General features: G+C 43.1%; 1 protein-coding gene across 2 annotated transcripts in view; it reads right to left on the minus strand.

Annotated features, from left to right (window-relative positions):
* Window positions 1-8,058, minus strand: part of HDAC8 (histone deacetylase 8) — a 162,607-nt gene that overhangs the window by 680 nt on the left and 153,869 nt on the right. Inside the window, exon 7 of one of the 2 annotated variants that reach the window (XR_003003169.1) lies at window positions 237-309. The exons of the other annotated variant lie outside the window; for it this stretch is intronic. The gene's annotated coding sequence lies outside the window, so the exon portion shown is untranslated. The remainder of the gene's footprint in view (window positions 1-236; window positions 310-8,058) is intronic. 2 annotated transcript variants of the gene reach the window in all.

An 8,058-nucleotide genomic window follows, 5' to 3' on the forward strand; every position in this document is an offset into this window, starting at 1 on the left:
AATACCATTTGGGGATTTCCCCCAGCCCTCAGGTCTAAGAATCTTAGAGGGAAAAGCAATCACTTGAAATCCTACAGGACTGGGCTCTAGGAATGAAAAGTTTGCTCCCTTGGTCCCTCCACAGTCTTCTCCTTGTCCCACTTCCCCAAGCAGAAATACTGGGCTCCAAACCCTACTGACCACTTCTCTAAAACAGGAAGGATGTTCTATGAGGGCAGGGACATGGGCTGCCTTACTCTTGGTTGATCTCCAAAGTCTAGCACAGTGTCTCACACATAGTAGGTGCTCAATAAATGGCTGAATAAATGGCTGAATGGAACAAAGGAAGGAAAGAAAAACAAATCAGCACCCACATGCCTATCTGGTTTAATTTTTTTTTTTAAGTTCTGTGATTTTTAACACACGTAAAGATTCATGAAACAGACTGGTCCCATTACCCACCAAAATCCCCTGTGCCAACTTTTTGCAGTCACATCCTCCCCTCCCCCTCTTACCACCTGGCAACCACTGACCTATCCTCCATCACTATAAGTGTTGTCTTTTCCAGAATGTCATATAAATGGAATCAAACAGTATGTGACCTTTTAAGACTGGCTTCTTTCAAGCAGCATAATGCCTTTGAGTTTCATGCAAATTTTTAGGTTCGTGCAAATTTTTCAGTGTATCAGTAGTTCATTCCTTTTTTGGTACCCTTCACCAAGTTTCTCCAAGTGGCAACGTCTTACATAATTATTATTTAATATAAAAACCAGGCAATTGACACCGGTATAATTCACAGACCATATTTAGGTTTCACCAGTTTTATATGCACTCGTGTGTGTGTGTGTGTGTGTGTGTGTGTGTGTGTGTATGAGTGTTTGTGTGTAAGAGTATATTCTATGAAATTTTATCACATGTATAGGTTCGTGTAACCCCCACCACAAGAAGATACAGAAATATTCCATCACCACAAAGATCTCAACGCTACCTTGTTAACTCCCCTCCACCCCCTATTTGTAAGCCTGACAACCATTAATCTGGTCCCGAGGTCTATAATTTTGTCATTTCAAGAATGTTATCTAAATGGAATCTACAGTATATAATCCATTTTGAGATTTTTTTTTTCTCTCACTCAGCACACTGCCCTTAAAGATCTATCCAGGTTATTGGGTGCATTAAGTTCCTTCCTTTTTGTTGCTGAGTATTGTTCCATGGTATGGACATGGCACAGTTTGTTTAACCACTCACCCACTGAAGGACATCTGGGCTGTTTCCAGTTTTTGGCTATTACACAAAAAGCTGCTATGAACATTCACGTACAAGTTTTTGTGTAAACACAGTTTTCATTTCTTTGGGATAAATGTCCAAGAGTGCAATTGCTGGGTCCTATGGTAGTTGCATGTTTAATTTTATAACGAACTGACAAACTGTTTTCCAGAGTGGCCATACCATTTTGCATTCCCACCAGCAATGTATGAAAGATCTAGTTTCTCAGCATTCTTGTCAGCATTTAGTGGTGTCACTAGGTTTCATTTTAGCCATTCTGACAGGTGTGTAAGGATCTCTTATTGTGGTCTCAATTTGCATTTTCTTAATGGTCAATAATGTTGAATGTCCTTTCATGCACTTATTTGCTGTCTGTATATCCTCTTCATGTTGTTTGTTAATTGAATTTTTTTACAGTTGAGTTTGGAGAGTTCTTTATATATTCTAGATAAAAATCTGCTGTTGCACATATGATTTGCAAATATTCTATCTCAGTATATAACTTGTCTTTTCATCCTTTTTTTTTTTTTTTTTTGGCTGCAAACCGTGTGGTTTGCAGGATCTTAGTTCCCTGACCAGGGATTGAACCTGGGCCCTCGGCAGTGAAAGCACAGAGTCCTAACCACTGGACCACCAGGGAGTTCCCTGTCTTTTCATTCTTCTAACTCTTGCAAAGCAAAAGTTAACTTTTTGGATCATGGTTTGGGTGTTTTCAACCCTTCAGCTCACAATCTCTGGATAATCTTTGATTCTTCATCTCTTAGTTCAAGCTCCCTTCACATCTTATGAGTTGCCAAGCCTAACCTCAAGATGTCTCCCAAATCTGTCCTCTCCTTTCTGTTCCCCTGTCTCCACCTTATTAACAGTTCTCATCACTCAGGTCACTGCAACAGCCTCTTAACTGGTGCTCGCACCTCTGGAGCTGTCCCCTGCACAATTCTAGCTGTGACCACATGCCTCCTCTGCTCCGAAATAACTTTAGCAGCTCCCGACCACCTATGAATGAAGTTTAACACCTTAGCTTACGTGTGCCCCATCCATACTTTCCCATCTCCATGTGGGCCTGTATATCTTGTACATCAGAGATACGGTGACGATATAATTTATTGTTGAAACCAAGATACTTGAGAATGAAATGGGGTGCCATGGGTGTAAAGCACAGCTGTCCCAGAGATCACAAACTGGGAGCCCGTGACCACATCTTGCTTCCAAAATTGTTTTGTTTAGCTCCACATATTGACGTGCCACATGACATTCTTTAAAAATTTAAAGTAGCTGTCTACAATGAGGTATCACCTCACGCCGGTCAGAATGGCCATCATCAAAAAATCTACAAACAGACTGACTGACTCATTTATTCATCCACTTATTCAATCAACACTTATGGAGTGTCTATTCTTTGCCAGTACTAGCTGCTGGTGAGCACTCTAGTCTTTTGTTGTTGTTGTTGCTATTTTTTTTCTTAAGTTTATTTATTTATTTTGGCTGCACCGGGTCTTAGTTGCGGCATGCGGGATCTTTTAGTTGTGGCACGCGGGATCTTTTAGTTGCGGAATGTGGACTCTTAGTTGCATAATGCGAACTCTTAGTTGCAGCATGCGAAATCTTTAGTTGTGGCATGCCTGTGGGATCTAGTTCCCCGACCAGGGATTAAACCTGGGCCCCCTGCATTGGGAGCCCACAGTCTTACCCACTGGGCCACCAGGGAAGTCCCTGTTGCTAACTAATAGACTTTATTTTTGCTAATTAATAGACTTTATTTTTGGAGCAGTTTTAGGTTTACAGAAAAACTGAGCAGAAAGTACAGAGAGCTCTCATACCCCCCTGTCCCCCTCCTCCCCTCAGAGGCAATTTCCCCTATTATTAACATCTTTCATTAGAATGTACATTTGTTACAGTTGAATGAATGTTTATACATTATTATTAAGTGCAGTCCATAGTTTACATTAGGGTTCACTCTTGGTGTTATACAGGTCTATGAGTTTTGAAAAGTGTATAATGTTACATATCCACCATTACAGTATCATATGGAATAGTTTCACTGCCCTAAAAATCCTGTTCTTCACCTATTCATCCCTCCCTCCCTTTCCCCAAAGTCTTGGCAGCCACTGATCTTTTTACTGTCTCTATAGTTTTGCCTTTTCCAGAATGTCATATGGTTAAAATCATACAGCATGTAGCCTTTTCAGACTGGCTTCCTTCACTTAGCAATACACATTTAACGTTCTTCTACATCTTGTTACTTAATAGCTCATTTCTTTTTAGCAGTGAAAAATATTCCATTGTCTGGATGTACCATAGTTTGTTTATCCATTCACCTGCTGTAGGACATCTTGGTTGCTTCCAAGTTTTGGCAATTATGAATAAAGCTGCTATAAACATTCATGTGCAGGTTTTTGTGTGGACATGAGTTTTCATCTTATTTGAATAAATAGCAAGGAGCATAATTGCTGGACTGTATGTTAAAACTATGTTTAGTTTTGGAAGAAACTGCCAAACTGTCTTCCAAAGTGGTCGTACCACTTTGCATTCCCAACAGCAGTGAATGAGAGTTCCTGTTGCTCCAACATCCTTGTCAACATTTGGCGGTGTCAGTGTTTTGATTTTAGCTCTTCATAGGTGTGTAGTGGAACTCATTGTTTTAATCTGCAATTCCTTAGTGAATGATAGTGAGCATATTTTCATACACTTAATTGCAACCTGTACAGCTTCTTTGGTGAGGTGTGTGTTAAGATCACTGGCCCATTTTTTTGATTGGGTTGTTTTCTTATTGTTGAGTTTTAAGAGTTCTTTGTATATTTTGGCTAACAGTCCTTTATTGGATATGTGTCTTGCAAGAATTTCTCCCAATCTGTGGCTTGTCTTTTTATTCGTGTAATCTTTTGTCTTTTTAATGTAGAGTGGCATTGTCTAATAGAACTTTCTGGGATGATGGAAATGTTCCATATCTATGCTGCCCAATATGGTAGCCACTAGTTACCTGTGGCTACTGAGCACTTGAAATGTGGTTAGTGCAAGTGAGAAACTGAATTTTAAATTTAATTTTAATAACTTAAATGTAAATGGCCACACGTTGCCAGTGGTGACCATACTGGACAGTACAGATATAGAACAGTTCCCTTTTGCTTTTTATTTTCTTCATGACATTGACTGGGGTCATTCTTATTTGCTCTTTCATTTACAACCTCCCTATCGCTCCATTAGCGAGTCCTGTCAATTCTACCTCCACAATATTTTCCAAATCCACCCACTTCCCTTCAACCTTCACTGCTATAACTTTACTCCAAGCCACTGTCACCCCTTGCATGGACAACTCTAATAGCCTCAACATTGGTCTCCTTGCTTTCATCCTTGTTGCCTACACCTTTTTCTCTATGTAGCAGCCTGAGTATTTCGTTAAAACTTAGGTCAAACCACGTTACTCCTTTGCTCAAAACCCTCTATGGCTTCCAATCACACCTGGAATAAAATCCAAACTACTTAGCCACCAAGCTCTGCAGGGTCTGACCCCGTCTCTGGTCTCCTGTCTGCCACCACCTTCTTTGCTCACTCTGTCCTGGCCACACGGGGCTTCTTTATGTTGCTGGAACACACGAATCATTTTTCCCTCTTAGGGCTCCCCCTTCTTGTCACGTGTTATTCCTTCCACCTGGCATGCTCTGTTCCTGGATATTGTCATTCCTGACTCTTCTCATCACTCAGGTCTCAATCCAAAAGTCACCTCTGAGGGGCCTGATGACTACCCAGTCTAAGTGGCCACCCCCAGTCACTCATTTTCTGTCACATCATCCTGCTCTATTTTCTTCAATATCCTTAGCACACTGAACATATCCTGCGTGCTTATTTGCTAACTTGTCTGTCTCCCCTCACAATCTCCATGCGGGCAGGGACGTGTCTGTCTTGCTTATCACTACTGTTAGCCCCCTCAACAGCGCTCAGGAATTGATCAATCAATATTCACTGAAGGAATGAACATCTCTAGAGCTACAGGGCAGCTGATAAAGCACTATCCCATTTAGGCCACAGAGGCTTAAAGCTTGGCCATTGCTCTTAAAGCCCTTAGAGACATGGTTGAGGTAAGCTGACATATGCTTACAAAAAGAGCCTCAATGCCACCAGGCTAAGTGGCAAATAAGTTCTGAAGACTGTCAGCATCACAGCAGTTTGGAGGAATGTTGGGGGCGACCCCAGAACCCTTGGAGGCTGAGTGGCACCATAGAGGAACAGAGATGTGAATTTAGGACTGCTGAAAAGTGTTCCAACTTTCATTATAGGAGTACCCCTTTCAGGAATGTTGTCATATTGACTTAACATCTGTATTAATAGTAACTCTTTTTCTTTATATCAACTTACTTTAAACATTTTAATACTTATTTTGGCCTCATTTATCCTAAGTAATGATAACAATAATGATAACAACAATAATGTTGTGCTTAGATTTTACAACATACATTAAAATAAATATGACTATTAAATGAAAAATGTCTTTGTGTCACCTCAAATTGTCTCTCACGCAGAGGTATATGAGGCACATTTTGGGAAAAATTATAAAAGGGGTCACTTTTGGACAGCTGGTGCTTGGGCTGCTTTGCTGCCATGAGCCTTTAGTATCTGCAAATCTTGGATGTGGCACCCCCTCCCCATGTCTACAGTGGGCTAGGCCCTATGCTGGGTGCTGGGGCCACAGAGGAGAACAAGACACAATTCTTGCCCTCGAGGAGCGCTCAGTCTAGCAAGGAAGGCATATATGGAGACAAACACATCATAGTCCATTAGCAACAAGCCCATATAATACCAGTCTGTACAGAGTGCTGAGGGCATACAAAGAGAGGGCATGGAAGGCTTCACGGAGGAGGTGGCATCTTGAAGGGCAAAGGGAGAGAGAATGTTCCAGGCAGCAGGAACAGAGCAGGATGTATACAGAGCAGGATGTATAAAGGCACCTGCAAAGTTTTTGTGGCCAGAGCACAGGATGAGGGTCAGGGACAGGGGTGGGAGGTGTGCTATGAAGCTGCAGAGATGGTCAGAGGCCAGATTATCAAGAGCCTAGAAGACCATGGTCTTACCCTAGAGGCCATGGGGAGCCTCTGAACAATTTTAAGATGGGGAGGAGGCCCACCTAGTGTGATCTAAGGCTAGAGCAAGTTCCCCAGCTGCTGCCCCATCACACCGGGCTTCAGGGTCTCACTCTTTACCTGGGAACAATGGCAGAACAAAGGATTTCTATGAAGCCTTGGGCATGTGCTGAAATGGATCGCTGACTTTAGTTTTTAGCTCTAAATTGTCAACTATATTGTTTTTCTTGGAATATAGATCCCCCCTGTTATCAGAAAGCCTTTCAATGACAATTAAGTATAACCACTAATTACCACTTTCCTGCCTCTGACCTGAATTAGAACCTGAGGCTGTGAATTAATCCCCCAGGCTTCTGGCATTTATAGGATATCAGCACTTAAAGGATGTTACCCTAATGTTTCGGGTGCTCTGGTCTTAACTTGCAAGGGACTACTGCAGTCTCAAACGGAATCGAAGCGATTTCTAAAATAGCCTATGATTCATTTTTTCTCCCCTCCTGTGCCTAAATCTGCTGGCTCCATGTGGAGGGATAGGCACAAGTAACTGGAGAGGTGACATCACAGGAGTGTGCTGCATGCCTGCCAGCCAGCCAGCTCGTGGAGCTCAGCCTCGAGCAGTCTATCTGCCGGTCTGGGCGATGCCTCCCAGCCGCTTTGGAGTCACAGCTCCAGGTTCTTTGGTCCATGAGCTTTCTCCACATTTCTTTTTCAGACAAAAATTCTGGGCCGGGAAATCCAGGGTAATGGGAATAGCAGCAGCAGGAAGAATAATACAGCCTTACATCTGTATAATGATTTAGAGTTGTGAAAGCCATTTGCTCCATTTTCCTCCACCCAAACACCAGTGGGAAATGGAAGCTGGGATTTTAGGCCTGCACTGGAGACAAACTCTCGCTCTCTTACACAAAAGAGCAAAGTGCTAACATTCCCTGTTCCCCTCAAAGTACATCCTGATTGGGCCTTGGATGCCACCAGAAGGTCATAGAGATTCCTTTCAGCTTCTAGGTGCTTCCTGGAAGAGAAATTCTCCAGGACAAATTTGCCTGGCAGGCACAATCTATGAACCATGCCATCCTGATGTAGCTAGCAAGTAGTGCCAGTCCCAGCACTGCCAACTTGTTCTGCACACCCTGGCTTACAGTCCCTATGGTCCCGAAGACCTTTACTGGAGCCAAAGGCATAGCCTCTAACTGTGGAGCCCCGAAGGCAGGGTGTCATGAACATCTGGAAGTGCCAACAGCTGCCACGGTAGCTCAAGGTCCCGTGAAAGGAAAAAACACCACTGTATCAGCCATCATTGTGGATCCTGCAGTGAAGCACCACTGAGCCCACCCATGAACAGCCAAGGAGTGGGGTGGAGGGATTCCTTCCTTGGAGGAGCCATAAAAATAGTTCTGCAGTGGTCTCATGTTGGCTCTGTGATATTCAAGCACCTGGTCTCAGCATAGCTTGGTGTCCCCAATGCTCTATCGCTACCGCCAGCATAAGAAGTCTCCCAGCCTGGCTTCCTTCCCCTGCTCCTCCCTAGCATTGTGGCTGCCAGGCTGGACACCAAAGGGGTGGCATACTCTTGCTTGGCCTTCTTGGTTAAATTTCAGTGTCACTTTTGTGTGTGTGTGTGTGTGTGTGTGTGTGTGTGTGTGTGTGTGTGTGGGGTGTTGGGGGGGGGGGGGGGGGGGGGGTTCCCCTTTTTTTTTTTTTTTTTTTTTTTTTTTTTTTTTTTTCTTTTTTTCCCCCT

The sequence above is a fragment of the Neophocaena asiaeorientalis genome, unplaced genomic scaffold, assembly GCF_003031525.2.
Source record: "Neophocaena asiaeorientalis asiaeorientalis breed wild unplaced genomic scaffold, Neophocaena_asiaeorientalis_V1.1 scaffold333, whole genome shotgun sequence".
In the NCBI taxonomy this organism is placed as follows: Eukaryota; Metazoa; Chordata; class Mammalia; order Artiodactyla; family Phocoenidae; genus Neophocaena; species Neophocaena asiaeorientalis.